At 38.7% G+C, this 15985-nt stretch overlaps 1 protein-coding gene across 5 annotated transcripts in view; it reads left to right on the top strand.

The window, feature by feature from the left end:
* The window catches only part of LOC131065246 (vacuolar cation/proton exchanger 3), a 157350-nt gene that overhangs the window by 11736 nt on the left and 129629 nt on the right, over positions 1-15985 (top strand). The gene's annotated exons all lie outside the window — the stretch shown is intronic.

Raw genomic sequence — 15985 nt, 5'->3', positions numbered from 1 at the left:
AACTGAAAACCACCTCTTGGATCCAATAGATTGATTATGAAACTCTTCCATTTCATTGCTGAATCTGTCATGAACACAACCATTTACAACGAATGTGTCCTAAATCTAATCTTGCAAGGACTTCAAATAATGGGTTGTTTCATCCATTACCTAAACATGATAAAGGGAAAGCACCTATGTTCCTATGGTGGAAGATAAAGAGGGATTTATCCGGATCAAGGCTTGGAATAAGGGAAGAGGGCAAAAGAGAACCAACTCTAATAGATAGGCAGATGAATGAAGTGTTTAACAGATTTGATGTCCCATAGGATTTAGATCAGTTTGAAGAGGTCCTTGTAGGGATGCCTATTGGTTAGGAACCTTTGAGGATGGAACAAATGGTTGTTGGGAAGGTTGACATTCTTCTTGTGGGTTCATAAGGTGGAGGTCTAGATGCTCAAATGGACATGAATACTCCCTTGTTGACCTCTAGCGAGTTGGAGACAAGTGTATGCAAAGAGGGGAAAGATTGCTCGGGTTTGGCCAATTTAATAGCTAATATAGAGAAGGATGCTCTATATGTTGGTAAAAGTAAGGGAACCTTGCTTGCATTGGGGTTACAACACAATGCTCTCAAAAAGGGTGCTCTTAAAGGTGGGTAGGAAGAAAGATCAGGAAAAAGTGAAATTAATTGGTGAGACGTTGGTTGAGTTTGGTTGAGTAAAAATCATTGATTCCCATTTCTCTCCATCTCAAAAATGATAGTTCTCTCATGGAATGTAAGGGGTTTGAATAGCATACCTAGACAAAAAGCTAGTTGTGATTTGATCCACTTTCATTCTCTAGATATCATCTTTATCCAGAAGACTAAGATGTCTATGGAAGGTATGTTGAGTTTGGCTTCTAGGATTTGGGCTAGAGGCCAGTGTCAATGTATTGGGGCTCAAGGTAGTTCAGGTGGCGTGGTCTATCTTTGGTACTGTTGTGACCATTTCACACATCGCCCCATTTGAAATGGGGACCCCCTCTTTTTGCTCGTTTTTCGCTCGCCTTTTTGCTTCGTTTTTTAGGGTTTTGTTAGTTTGTCAGTTGTCTGGATTTAGGGTCAAGCCTTAGGGTTTTAATTGCTGTCTTTTCAGGCCAGAATCCAGTCAGTTTTGAGAGCTTTTGGAGCTTCCTTTTGTAGGATGCAAATTTTGAATGCAATGATTTCGCCAAAATGGTCTATTTTCAATTGGAATTTTTGAATGTAGGGCTTAAATTTGTCTAAGTGTTGATGATGAAATATGAATTTTGTCCAATTGAGTAATTTTGACCTTTTTGATTTTGATCCTGGGCATTGGGAATGACTTGTTTTCGCCTTGTGAAGTGATTAAATTTGTGAAATCATGATATTTTGGCCTGTAGGAGCAAAATCGCTCCTGTCCCTCAGTGAAGGACCGGAGCTACAAATCAAATTTTGCCTTGTACTTGCAGGATTTTAATGATTTGACGATTTGAAGAGGTCCAAGGAGATATGTCTTACCAAATGAATATAACTTGAGGTGCCGTTGTGAAGAAGAATGACCCAAAATGCCAAAATCGCTCCTGTCCCTCAGTCAGGGACCAGGGCGAAGTTCTTTGTAGTTCCCATCCCTCTCAAAGGGACCAGAGCGAAGTTCTTCATAAGGCAAAATTCCGGCAGAAATCAAGCAAGTTATAAGTTTGAAGGCAAGAAAGGAGGTGAGTTGAACCCGTTGAAGATAAATTGAAGATTATGAAACGTCAACAAGGGACCTAAATACCTAAGTTCGCTCCTGTCCCTCAGGGAGGGACCAGAGCGATTTTTACTTTAGATGATTTTCTTGCTCAATTTGAATGGACCCCAAGGCATGGGTGAATGGAATGGAACATTACGAATCCGTTGAAGATAGTTTTCGAAGATGATAAAGTGAAATGAAGCCCACAAGGCCAGGATCACTCCTGTCCCTCTCCAAGGGACCAGGGCGATATAATGATTATACTATCGTTCCTCCAAATTCAAGACTTTCTAAGACGGAGAACAAGGTGGCAAGGACGTCTTAAGGCATCTCCATCAAGCACAAAGCATCAAGGGTCGTCAACATTGAACGAATTACATCAAGACCCCCAGTTCGCTCCTGTCCCTCAGGAAGGGACCAGAGCGATATTGAATATATTGGCCAATTCATGCAAAAATCACGTTAAGTCAAGACTTTACAAGGTCGTAAAAGGTTCAAGGCGTCCTTTGAAGGTCATATACCAAGGTGTTGAACGTTAAAATGCTACCAATTTGTACAAAAGGCCTATATCGCTCCTGTCCTTTGGACAAGGACCAAAGCGATTTTTACTAAAACACTCATGTCCCGTCAAAACCAAGACAAGGCAAGGATAGACAATATCAAGGACGCTATTTCGAAGGCAATGAACAAAGAACCAAGATCAAAAGTTTGCAAATTTGAGCCAAGACACATGGATCGCTCCTGTCCCTCTCTAAGGGACAAGGGCGATGATCCTTCCAACGTTTAAATGTCTTGTGGAATTCAAGCAAAATGAGCATGGAATGAAAGAATAGCATTGTTTGTCCTTCACAAAGACGATTGAGGCTCGAATTTACAAAGGTCAAGGAGAAATTATGAGGATCGCTCCTGTCCCTCTCCAAGGGACCAGGGCGATATTTGCCAAAACACCTATTATCCTTCGAAGATCATAACAAAACAAGTTGCAAAGGGTCTAAAACGCCATTTGGAAGGCAATGAACGAAGAGTTAGAATCAAAAACGATGAATTTCAAGCTAGAAGACAAGGATCGCTCCTGTCCCTCTCCAAGGGACCAGGGCGATATCACATTTAAAGACATTCCTTCGCACAAATAAGTCAATCAAACTCGAAGGTCCCAGCTAAAATGTCGATTTGAACGTGGAGATGAAGACTTTGGACGTCAAAAATGCAAAGATCAAGACCAAATTGATGGATCGCTCCTGTCCCTCAGTCAGGGACCAGGGCGATGAGGTATGTATATTTCATTTTCAAATTTTGGCGCCCAAAACAAATATTTTTGAATTTATTTTAAATGCTAAAATTCGATATGTTTTGAAAATTCAATTAAATGGCATTTAAATATTGCGCTTGGTATTATTTTATTATTTTGCCTTGTAAAAATCGAAGTCTATTAATTAAAAATGAAGGCATTTAATAATTAATTGTTAAATTATTAATAAAAATTAAATATTGCGCTTGGTATATAAAGGTCGGCTTTGTTATTTGTTTAAAAAATCGTTTAAATTGCCTTATTATTTACCAAGTCGGCCTATATGGGGGTGAGAGGTAAGCGCTATAAAAGGAGGGTGAAAATCTTCATTTTCACATTATCATTTTTTGCCATTTCACATGCGATTTGGAAGACAAAGGGAGAAGTGCGAAATTGAGTTCAAGTGCGAATTTCATTTCAAGTTAGGGGGTGCGAATTCATATCCAAAGGAAGGCGCAAACATCATCCAAGGAGGTGCGAACTTGGTTTTCACTTGAGCGAATTGATAAAGGATCGATCATTTAAAGGAGATCACGTCAAGGGCATCTCCAAAGGTGGCGAAATTGCTATTTGAAGAGAGATCACGTTGAAGGCCTTGTAACGTCAATTTTGCCTAGGCGAATTTTGTTCATTTTGCATTCTAGAGTTAGCTCTTTCGTGAGGTATGGCGATTTGGTTTTATTGTTTTAAGTTTTAAATCGTCATAGCTTAAATTTTGAATTTTGAAATTTTGAATTTTGAATTCCTAGCTCAATCGTTTTATTTTAGGAAATGATAACTCAAAGACTTATCATGAAGTTTCCTAAAATATTCTCTAATCTATGTTATTTATTGCAAAATCTAGCTTCTCATTATGAAATGTTGTGTAGGTATGGCAACCCCGAAGGCAGGAGCATCCACCAGTCGTTCAGCTCTCATGAAAGAAGATCAGAAGACCGAAGAAGTGGAGACTAAGATCGTGTCCAAGTGGAGCAACATTGGAGATACAAACTTAGGCAACTTTAGCACGAAGAAATTTCGAGAGGTCCCTTACATTGGCAAACCATCACCTGTCGCCCGGAGAATAATCGAGAGTGGTATCATTAAGGTGGCCGGCTTTCCTCCAGCTATTCAGTGCCATGAGTTGATGATCGAGTGTGCTTGTCACTATGATCCACAGTCTAGAACGATCGTATCCAATGAGGGAAACACTTTGGCGTACCTTTCAGAGGAAGCTATAAGTGAAGCTTTCCATCTTCCAGAGCACAGGGACATGACATATAAGAGCTTAGAAGGAGCCAGGTCAATGTACGAAGATGATCCAGATGCTTGTCTAAGCATAATCAATAAGAACTGGTTACTCAAGAGTCGTCCCCGTCTAAGCAAGATCCCGAACACACCGCACAGGATTGATTTCCAGGAGGAGTACAGAGATTTGATTACTATGCTCAACCGAGTTACAGGAGCCCCTCATGCCTTCTATTTTGAGAAGTGGATGTTCTACTTCATCCAGGTGATCGTTCAAGGGAAAGGTACCATACATTGGGCTAGGATAATTAGCCATTGCTTGGACGTACAGTTGAGAAGACTCAAGGCTACCAAGACCTTCCACATGAGTTCATACGTCATCTATGCCTTGATCAGGAGTGTGGAGTACGCAGGACTACCTCACAGAGGAGTGATTGGAAGAGGACCCGGCGAGGTCAGAGCTTGTGATTCCTATGCCTACTTGCATCATCCGCCAGGGAGCAACTACAAGCTAGTTAATGATACCTTCACGATGCACATCACAAGGACGTTGCAAGGTGGAATTCACAACAGGTTATCTCAGGATGCACAGGAATTCATAAAGAGGTACGGTGCTTGGTTCATTCAGTTTCCCAAGTTCACTTATATTAGGGTGCATGGATGTCCTTTACCTCCATACATGTTGCCGAGATATCCGACAGACAGAATTGTGTTACTTGAAGTAACAAGACAGTTGGCAGCATATGCAAGGGCATTCAGACACAGACATCAGAATGGAGTTCCAGTACCCATCATTTTGGGCAATTTAGTTGAGGTATGTCCTAATGCTTTAGCCATGGACGACGCAGAGAAGGAGTTAGCCTTGTATTCTTTTCTATCTTTTGCTTTGAGAGAAAGCTTTGATCCACATGGGCATTTAGAGGAGACAGTCGGCAGAAAGTTTAGGCATGAGTACCAAATAGAAGATTTTATGATGAATCTCTTAGATGATCTTGAAGTGAAACGAAAAATGCATTCTAGATTGCCTTTGGATTTCATCAGGAAATGCAGGATTTACAGAGTGGCCGACCAAGCTCAGGACAGTGGCAGACATATCCAGTCTTCCTATGATCGAGAAAGCAAAACAATAAGGTTAGATTGGAATGAGCCCGAGGTCATGGATCTAGATACTTTGATGGCACCAGTCTTGTCTTGTACTCGCAGATGGGTTGACATACAACATCAGAAGTTGAGAGAACAAGGCATAGCTATGACTTTCACTTTGGAAGAGAAACCAGCGGAAGGTGGAGCTAGTGTGAGTGAAGGCAATCCTAATCCTAGAAATTCAGGTGAAGGTAACCTTCGATGTGCCAGTGAGGGCAATCTCCATCCAAGAGGTTCGAAGAGGAAAGAGAGACCTGGAAAGAGAGAATCTTCCAAGAAGAAACAAGAGGCTAACAGAGATCGATCATCCGGTACTTCTTCTAGACCTGAGAAGAGAACAATTCAAGTGGAAGAATCCATGGAGTCTATGGTACAGAATGACAGGCAGGAAGGAGGACAGGCACAGCATGGTTCACCAGATGGATCTCTCCAGGACTATGAGTTAGATGAAGATAAAGAAGACAATGAAATGACATCTCCTCCCAGAGAAGAAGAAATGGCGCATAAAGAAATACAAGTTCAAGAAACAAGATCGATTATTCCAGATTGGTTGAAGGAAAGATTAACCAAGGTGATCGTAGTAGAGGACGAGGATAGTGCAATTGATTTAGAGAGCCTTGTTGGACGCTCACATGAAGTAACAGAAAAGAGGAAGGCTACCAAGATGTCCAAGATGATTCGAGATGAGACTGGATCCAGAAAACTGCAGATAGCTACACCGGCAGTAGACAAATATGAAGGTGAGATCCTAGCAGAGGAATATGATATACAGACATTTGAGCTAGGACCCTCTACAGCAGAGCAGACACTAGATGATGCTACCGACTCATTCGAAGCATTAAAAGACAAGCTTAGAGAAGAAATGGAGAAGAATAGAAAGCTTGAGAGAGAGGTCGGTGCATGGAGGACATATTTCAGTCACATCAATGAACCTTTGGGACGTCAGGATCCAGCTAGATCACCAGTGCAAGCACTTCCACTTCAATCAATCAATGAGGCAGAAAGATTCAGGAACATGGTCCAACGTACAAGTACTTGGATGGATAAATCTCATATAGTGGCCATAGAATTTGTAACAAGGATGATGAAGATTATTCATCAAGCTATCCAAGTTCTTGAGATAATCCACAATTTGATGATAACAGTAGCTGCATTTGCCCATACCAAAGATGTCATCATTCCTGTCTTGAAGGTAATTAGACACACATCAAGGAAAGTTTTAGCGCAAGAGAAGATCTTGGATGGAGAATCTCACAGTTTGTTTCAGTGGTCAACCTTACTCCATATGAAGAGTGTTTTCTTCGAGGACATCAGTGTTAGATGTGGCCAAGTTGAGGAGGTGATCAATCCAATCCAGGACAGAGTATTTGAGGTACTTCGTACCATTCTTGGCAGAAGGATCGAGGTCGAGACAGATGTGGATATGCAGGAATTAGAGGATAGAATCAAGGTCATCTTTTGCAAGGACGCAAATGTTACAGATGAGCAATATGATCAAATGTTTGCCACCATGCTCCTGATTGAAAGAACAAAGGAACTTGAATCTACTTGGGACGCAGCTCTTCTAGATGCATTCGATCAGGTCATCCACTTGGAAGAGAGTATGAAGAATCTTCCCGAGATTCCAATTGCAGAAATCGAAGGAATCGTGACAAGATTCATTGCATATGCCAAAAAAGAACATTGGAAAGGGAATAAGATTCTAGATGAAAGGTTGTTATAGATGACATGGCATCTTATTTGTCATTGGTTTATGTCTCCTAGATTTTTGTGCCAAATTTAATATTTGGCTATGTATTTAATATTGTTCAGTAAAAAGGAGGCCATTTGTAACAAACCCTAATTAGGGTTTAGGTGTCATGATCTTGACCGTTGATCTACTTTCGATCTGGACCTTTCATTGTAATTGGGGATGCTATTTATACCCCCATTTTTCATTTCATTTGGTAATGTTTAGATATCAGAGAGTTTATTGTATTAGAGAGATTAGAGTTAGAAGCAATTTTATTTTGTAGCAAGATTGAGTTTTGAGGAGAGGAATTCAAGCAATTGTTGTACATGATGACTTGGAAATCAATAAAATATTGAAGTTATGGTGTTTTGTTGCAACTTTCTTGGTTATCTTCATGGTTGTTTAATCTACTTGAATCATGCTCAATCAAAGTAGTGTGTTAATTTGAAGGACATAGTGTGAGACTTGATCTTTGGTAGGATTCGTAATCCAAACCACTAGCTTCTTGCTGATTGTAGGAACGCCTTGCGTGGTCGACTGGAGAATACCTTGAATCCCTTAACCTTCAATCATTATTGTATCATTGGATATGTACTTTCGTGGTAGTGTCCTTGATCTTTGATGTATTGAATATCATTTTGTTACCTTAGAAGATCGCACTAATTTCAATTGAGTTGTTATCTTATGGCAAAATTGAAGTTGGTTGAATCTTGCCAAGTCTTGTCCATACGAAGTCATTCTTAGGGTTAGACTAGATTAGACCTCTTTCAAACCCTACTCTTTTGTTATTTTTGAATAGTTTCTTTAGTTTAGTAAAATCTTGAACTTTCGGAATGCGTAAGACCCCTTGAAGGAAACAGCAAATCACATCATACCGCTGGAAGCTTGTCCACACGTAGAGACCCTACTAACCAGAACCTTGGAGTCTTCCTAACTGATCCTTTATGCGAATCTTCAGCAGTTAGAGGCTTTTTCTCAAGAGAGGATAAGATGCCTATTGGTATTTTATTCTGTGTATGATGGTGTATAAAATACACGTCAACAGGTACCCACATAAGATTGTTCCAATGTGGTGGATTTATAGTAGATCTTCTATGTCTATGGCTACCTCAAGTTTGGAATGGCTACCTCAATGTGGTGGATTGTTTATCTTTGGGACCCGCATAAGATTGTTCCAATGAGGTGGATTTCTAGTAGATCTTCTATGTCTATGGCTACCTCAAGTTTGGAATTAGGTGAAGTTAATCTCCTCCCCAATGTTTATGCCTCGACTGACCTCTCACGAAAGTCCTTGCTTTGGTTTCATATTAGGTTGGCTAGGTTCCTAGCTCCATATCTTCCTTGGATCCTCGTAGGGGATTTCAATGCTATGTCTAGTATGGAGGAGAAGAGGGGAGGTGTTGTCACGCTTGAGCATTCTTCTAGGCTCCTGAGGGATAATATAGATCTTTTGAACCTAGTGGACATCAAGCCATATAAATGAATGTTTACTTGGAATAATAGGAGATGGGGTGGTGATGCTATCTCTGAGAGTTAGACAAGGTTCTTATGTCTAATTTTTGGGTTGGAGATAGTTGGATCACTTTCTTAGAGATTCTTGATTGGAAAGGCTCGAATCATTGGCGATCAAACTTTTAGCTACTTTATTCAAGATCTCTAGAAATCACTCTTTTAGATTCCAACTTATGTGGTTTTGAGACTTCTTTACGGGAGCTAATTTCGAAATGGTGGTGCAAAGGGAAGCATGCGTTTGGTACAACAATGTACTTATTTTCCAAAAGGCTTCAATAGTACATGCTAAAAAGATGGAATAAGGCAATGCTATGGCAATGTTTTAATGGCTAAAGAGGCTGCCTAATCTCACCTAGATGACATTACTTGTCAGATTCGGGATCGCGGTTTATCAAAGGAGTCCTTCAGATTAGAAGCAACAACTGTGAAAGATCTGGAGGAATGGGAGTTGTGTGAAGAAATCTTTTGGAAGAAGTCTTGTATTGGCTGGTTACAGGAAGGAGATGGAAACATTGTTTTTTTCCATAACTTTGTTTAGGATAGGAGGCAAGCAGTGTTCCATAGAAACGCGTTTCCCCCCTTCAAGGCCCAAGTCCCCCCTTCCCCAAAACGTAGGCCCTTTGTCCTTCCGTCCCCGAAGCCCGTCCCCATGGCCCCTCATCTCCCTGCCCTCAATGGCCGTGGAACATTGGAGGCAAGTGAATCTCATTTCCTCTCTCAGGTCCTCTGAAGGGAATTAACTCTCTTCTTTCAAGATGATCTCGAGCGAGATCAGTCATTACTATCCCACTCTGTTTATCAAGGATACCCCTTTGGCAAGGGAGGAAGAGGATCTTATTTTAGAGTGCATTCCCTTGTTGGTCTCTAATGAAATGAATGACTTGTTGAACAAACCTATCATTCTGGAGGAATTAGAGGAGATTGTGTTCTAGATAAAGAAAGGGATAGCCCCTGGACCTGATAGTTTTCCAATAGAGTTTTACTAGGAGTTCTGGGATATTATCAAACTGGACCTTCTAGAGGTGGTTTTGGAATCTCAAAGGAGTAAACAGATGCTAAGGGCCATGAATGCTACATTCCTTGCTCTTATTCCAAAAAGAGAAGGAGCTGATCCTTTGGATCTCTTTAGACCTATAGTCCTATGCAATGTAGTCTACAAAATTATTACTAAGTTGATTGCAAAGAGACTTAAAGCCATGGCCTAGTTTGTTAATTTCGAAGGAGCAAGGGATTTTTTTGCTGGTAGACAAATTTTGGGTGGTGTTGTTGTAGAAATTGAGGCTATTCATTCTATGGCAATCTCCGAAGAGAAGGCTATGTTTATCAAGCTTGACATGGCCAAAGCCTATGACAGTGTCAAATGGGCTTTTTTGCACAAGGTTTTAGAGGATTTTGGGTTTGGTAGTGAGTGGATCAAGTGGGTCATGAGTTGTGTCACCTCCTCCTCTTTCTCTGTTCTCATTAATAGCAAGCCCTTTGAGCTCTTTGGAGCTTCTCGGGGTCTTCAACAAAGGGACCCTTTTTCACCTTATCTTTTATTTTAATGGTTGAAGGGTTGGGGGCATTTATCAAGTCTCGTGTGAGGCAAGAGTTGATTCATGGATGGAATTGGGGTAATAGATTGCCTCCCCACTCTCATTTATAGTTTGTGGATGATATTGCTCTAATGGGCTTAGCAAGAGTTAATGAATTAGTCAATCTGAAAAGGTCTTTGGATATTTACTCAGCAGCCTCAGGGCAAAGGATTAATGAGGACAAGACCTCCATATTCTTCTTTAATGAGGATTGATGTTGTTAGTGGTGGCATGCATTGTTTCAAATTACATTTGGTGAAGGCAGGACACAACATCATACTTGTCTAGGCTGCCTTGTAGAAGTCACATATTAGGCAAAACAAGCTCTTTAAGAAATTTTTGATGGTAAAGTGGAAAAGACAAGAACTATGACAAAGTGGTGCTACTAATTATGCAAATGCTAGGAAAAATCCTTTGGATGAGGTAGTTGGTGCACAAGAGTCTTTCAAGGAGTCTAAGTCAACACTTTTTTCTATAGTATGTGGCCCAAACATAGGAGGAGAAAACATTAATTCTTTCTTCGTACCTTGTAGTATAGTAGGATCATAGACCACCTTGGAGAGTGCAAGATGGAGGAAGAATGTGCATAAATAGGCAAACAAAATGATTGCAATTTTTTGGTACTATAGATTGTTGTACTATGTTGTCAGGTCTCCATATTTGCATGATATGGTGGATGCTATTGCACTTGCAAGTGCTAGGCTCAAAGCCCCATTGTATGAGACATTGAGGGTTGAATGCATGAAGTTTCCAGAGTCCATATTGATATGCTTTTTATTTTTCTGGATTCGACTGTGTGAGTTTTTACATTGAGGGTTTGCATGCTTAATGATGTAGTATAGGATGTTAAAGAACATCGATTAGGGATGCACCATTATGCTAGATGGGTGGATAGATAGAAAGAATCAAATTCTCATCAACTTCCTTGTCTCTCTTGGGAAATTTGTGGATTAGGATCAAATTTGTAGCTACATTGTTGAGTTGTTTGATGGGGTGATCATGGATGTTTTTCAGCTCGTGAATGACATATTGCCTTTTTCTAACCCTAGAGGACATTGGAAAATGTGGGTTGAGGTATTTCAAAAGTATCTCACAGTTGCCAAATTCATTGATAATCACAATAGTGCTATTTATGATACACTCCTTCATAGAGGGCAAGGAGCTAGTTTGACTAGGGGTGACGATATTTGCTACACTTCCTTGCATTACAGACTGTTTACCAAAAAAATCTGAATCTGAAACAAATGTTCGTGTCAAATGAATGGATAGAGTTTGGCTTCACAAATCAATTGAATGGCATAATAGTGGGAATGTACATTTATTCTACAAGTTTTTGGGCTGTGGTTAAACAAGTTGTAGAATTTTTAGATCCTTTAGTAAATTTTTTTAGGCTAGTGGATGGGGATATTTTTTTTAGTAAATTTGTATGAGGCCATGGTTAGGGCTAAGGGGGTGATGGGGCGGGGATGGTCGAGTGCATGCCATTATAGGACATAATCGATAGATGGGATTGATAAATGCACATCCCTTTCCATGCTACTGGATACTATCCAAATCTAGCATTGTTCTATACCCCCTCATTCAAAGATGATGATGTTGAGGTCACACAAGGCTTGTTCATGTGTACGAGGAAAATGTTTCCTGTCCTAGAAAAGTTGCAAATAATTATGATAGAGTTTCCATTATATAAGTAGGCAAGGGGTTTTTTCTCAAGTATGCTTGTCATGCAAGTTAGGAAGACCTTCAAACTAGGTAGACTATAAAATTTGGACAATTATATTGTGGTCACTGGTTGTGTACATTAAAGTTGTTTTTTGGCACAATTGTGGGAATTTTTTGGTCAAGAAGCCAAAAATCTTGGATGGCGAGATAGATTTTCTGTTTTCATTAGCCTTTGTGCCATGTACGGTATTCCCTAAATTAGGTGAGAATGAAATTTTTCTCCTTTTCTTTCAAGGTTTGCCATTGTGTGGCCATAGCCAGGAGTTGTCTAAGTTGATCTTCTTGCCCTTTCAAAAGAAATAATATCAAAGGTGGACCATCAAACCCTATGACTTCTTGTGGCTAGTGGCCATTTAAAGAATTCTCACCAAGATATGCTCAAAATGATATGCTTTCTAAGTCCTGTTAGTTGTCTTTCTCAATCAGTAGGAATCAGTTTATTACCTCCAATATTCCTTTCCTTTGGTATTGTGGCATTGGTTTTTGCTAGATTCAATTTAAAGTTGGACAATGTTAGAAGATTTGTGCTCCTTAATCTCTTTTTGTTGGATCAAAAAAAGATCTCAGCCTTTGCTAGTCATCTGAAGAATGGGTTATCTAATCTTTTGAATATCTGACTTGAGCTGTAATGTTCCCACCAAATTTTTTCAATAAACTTGCTATTTTTCTGATTTTTGGCTCACAGCCATTTCGTTAAATAGTTGGTAGGAAATTGAATTTTTGTGTATATATCAACCATGCTTGCATTAATGTTTGATAAAATTACAGATAACTTAAATTTCTTGTTACTTGAGCAACTTCGTATAAACATAATCAGCAATACAAAGATTTCGTGGAACAATCATTACACAACTAGCAACACTGAGAGTTAAACAATAAATTTTATAGATATGATAGAATGTTCAGAATATAGTAGCTGGTATAATGTCAAGATACATGATGTTCATTATAGATCTGAATCTAACCTCTAATTGCTGTTACAGGCATTCTGGAACTGACACTTAATACTGCCGCAACTTAAACATATCAAATACTGCTCACAGCTTCTGTAGTTTTCTAGTAAGAGTGATAATATTTTGCAACTTGAATATACACCTAACACTGCTCAGATTTTTACTGTATGCTGGTTATAAGTAAATCATAATACAAATAGGGAACTGCCAGTTGGTATCTGCACTATTATTTAGACCTGGACAGCTTCCAAGACCCCTGAAATTCTGATTTTTAACAATACTGCTAAACTGGGCTTAAATCAGCAACTTTACCAATTGTACAAACTACCAAACAGACCCTTGATGCTAGCAAGAATCCTTATACAAGTTCCAAACAGCTAATAAGTAACGTGCTAGGGTTTTATGATCCTAAACTCGCATTACAATCTTCACAACTTGAGTGCTTAGCGCTTACTCTCCCAAATGCCTTTGTCTCCATTATTCAACTTTCCAATAGTGTCTAAAACCCCATACCCTAAGCTGCGATTCTTCACAATTCACAATACGATTTAGCACAATAACACAACACTTTTAACAATAAATGTCATTGAATATTGTGCAATTGTAAATGTAGAAAATAAAACCCTTGTTTGGAATGCCTTACCCAAATACTCACATTATTTGCAACAACTTTCAACACATTCCACAAATTTATAATTATGCCACAAACCATTCAGCACTTATGCAAATCTGGAAACAGCATTGCTTTATTCCCACAAATCTTCAAATTTCCTTATTTAGCTCCTTTGTGAATCCTGAATGAATTCACCACGACATATTTCCTGCATTCCACACAAACCATGGTCCTGATTGAACCACATTGTATTGCTTAGGGAAGATCTTTCACTTCTGAAACCGATGTTTGTTGTAGGGTCTTCTCAAAAACTCCTCCTTTTAGAGGAACTTTTAGGGTAAGTAAAATAATTTAATTTTATTTCACTTTTCCCTCAATAATAAAAATAAAGTGACTTTTCAAACTCAATTGATTTGTTGATATTACTTTTACAGTTTTACTCATTTTTTAAGTCACTTTTTAATATTCTATTTTAAAATAACCTTTTAAATCACCACTTTGTATCCCATGCCTAATATTATCACTTTTGGCCCTTTTAAAAAACACTTTATGATCTTTGCTACCCTTTAAAATAAATAAATAAACATAGCTTGCCTTTTAATTTCTCACCTTAAAGTGACCTTTTAATTTATTTAATTTTTGGGCGCAACAATTCCCCTTCTAAATAAATAAATATAAGTTGTATTCTAATCTTTCACTCTTCGACAACTTAAATATTTAATCATCTAAATATTTTCCGTGCAACCACCAAAATTACGAAAAATAATAAAAGTAGATCAAATGTGAGTTCTGACCACACCAAACTATTCTTAAGCTCACAGAATATTGAACATTATGAAAATTGATGCTTTCCACTAATAGCAAACTTCTCCAAGAAGTGTGGAGAACTTGTAGAATGTCGAAACTGCATCGGGAAAGTACCATTGGACTCATCTTGATCTCTTGAACTCACAGCCACTGTCAGAATTCTTTTTTGATGAAGTTGGTGCTCTCCAAAATTCTTGGAACTTTCCAATGGAATGGACCAGAAAAGGGACATTATAGATGTAGTATAGAAGAATTTTTCATGAGATATCCTAGGGGTGTGAAAGAATAGTAACCTTAATTAAATGTCTTATTTGGGAACTACTCATTGCTTGGTCTCTAAGAGAGTTTTATCACCCAGTTGAAAGTTAAATCCTAAAAGTTTGGGTTGTGCTTCTAGATGCATTCACAACGATGGTCTTTTCAAACTTTTGAAGAGTTGACATGATTTTTTTGGGGCTGCTGGAGTCATCCCTAGCATTGAAAGGTGGTGTGTTTGGAGATGATCAAACCTTGTTGGTGTATGGCATAGAGCTGGCTCCAAACTCTAATAAGTCTATTGAGGCAAAGCTCTTTCCCATTGTTTTGTCAAACGAAAGGTCCTTGGATGTAAAAGTATTCAAATTGAAGGGGCCTTGAAATTTATTATTAATCCTGTTAAGAATGGTTGCATGTCTGCTTGAACATCATTGTAGTTGTCATGGACATCATTATTCTCCTTCCTACCCTCTAGAATCCTTTAATCAAACATATTGGAGGATGCAGGCAACATGTTGAAAATGAGTGTTGTTTTTATGGAGAGGGAGGGTGTGTTAATGAAAATTAAGTGGTCATTCATAGATTGACCAAGACATAATCTCTTTGTTCAACAAGGATCTTGAATTCTGACTATTGTTCCTCAATTGAGTTTTATGATTCTTTCTTACATTTGGAGAGTTCTTGTGACATTGACTTCGTCACAATGTAGTTTTCCATAAACATATTTGGGGATTTGTGCAACGTAGATGGAGCTTGTTGTTTTTATTTGCCTTTGCTCTGTATGGTGATGGCATTTTGGGTAATTTTTTTTTGCTTTTGTTGCCTTTGCTCTGTATGGTGAACGCATTTTGGGTAAATCTTTGTTGCTTTTGTTTCTGCAATTTTCTTGGTTTGTCTCTGCAATGGGTCTGGCAAAATCAGAATGAGGCCTCTTGGCTATTCATTTTAACAATATGTAGAGCTGCAATTGTTTTTGGCAGATTTGTGAATAAAATATGGTGATGTTTTCTAAATAGAAGGTTGAAATGTCATTAGAACTTCTCCAGTACTTCCCATCGATTATGTAAATTTCCTGGATGTTTCATTTGATCTTGATCCTGTTGGTTTCTTACAAGTTTGAATACCATTTAAATTGTGAATTATTATTTAGAGGACCTGGATATGACTGTCCTTGTAGTCAAACTGTCCTTAGACAAATTGGTTTTGTTTGTGAACAGAAACAATTTGTAATGGTTGGCTTGATGCATATAAGCACAAACTTACTGAATATCCTATTTTGACATTAGTTTCACATTATGTTAATTGCTGATTTGTGGTAGGCCATAGCAATCTCTTATTTTTTCTAATTAATGGTTGGAAACCTGTGTTTTGTTAAAGTATTTGCATGAATTTTTTTTTGAATATAATGACACGAAGACAATGACCTACAAAATGGAGCCCC

This window comes from Cryptomeria japonica, chromosome 2 (genome assembly GCF_030272615.1).
Source record: "Cryptomeria japonica chromosome 2, Sugi_1.0, whole genome shotgun sequence".
Classification (NCBI taxonomy): Eukaryota; Viridiplantae; Streptophyta; class Pinopsida; order Cupressales; family Cupressaceae; genus Cryptomeria; species Cryptomeria japonica.
The sequence above is the reverse complement of the archived record's forward strand: the minus strand, read 5'-3'. Positions and strand labels throughout refer to the sequence as shown.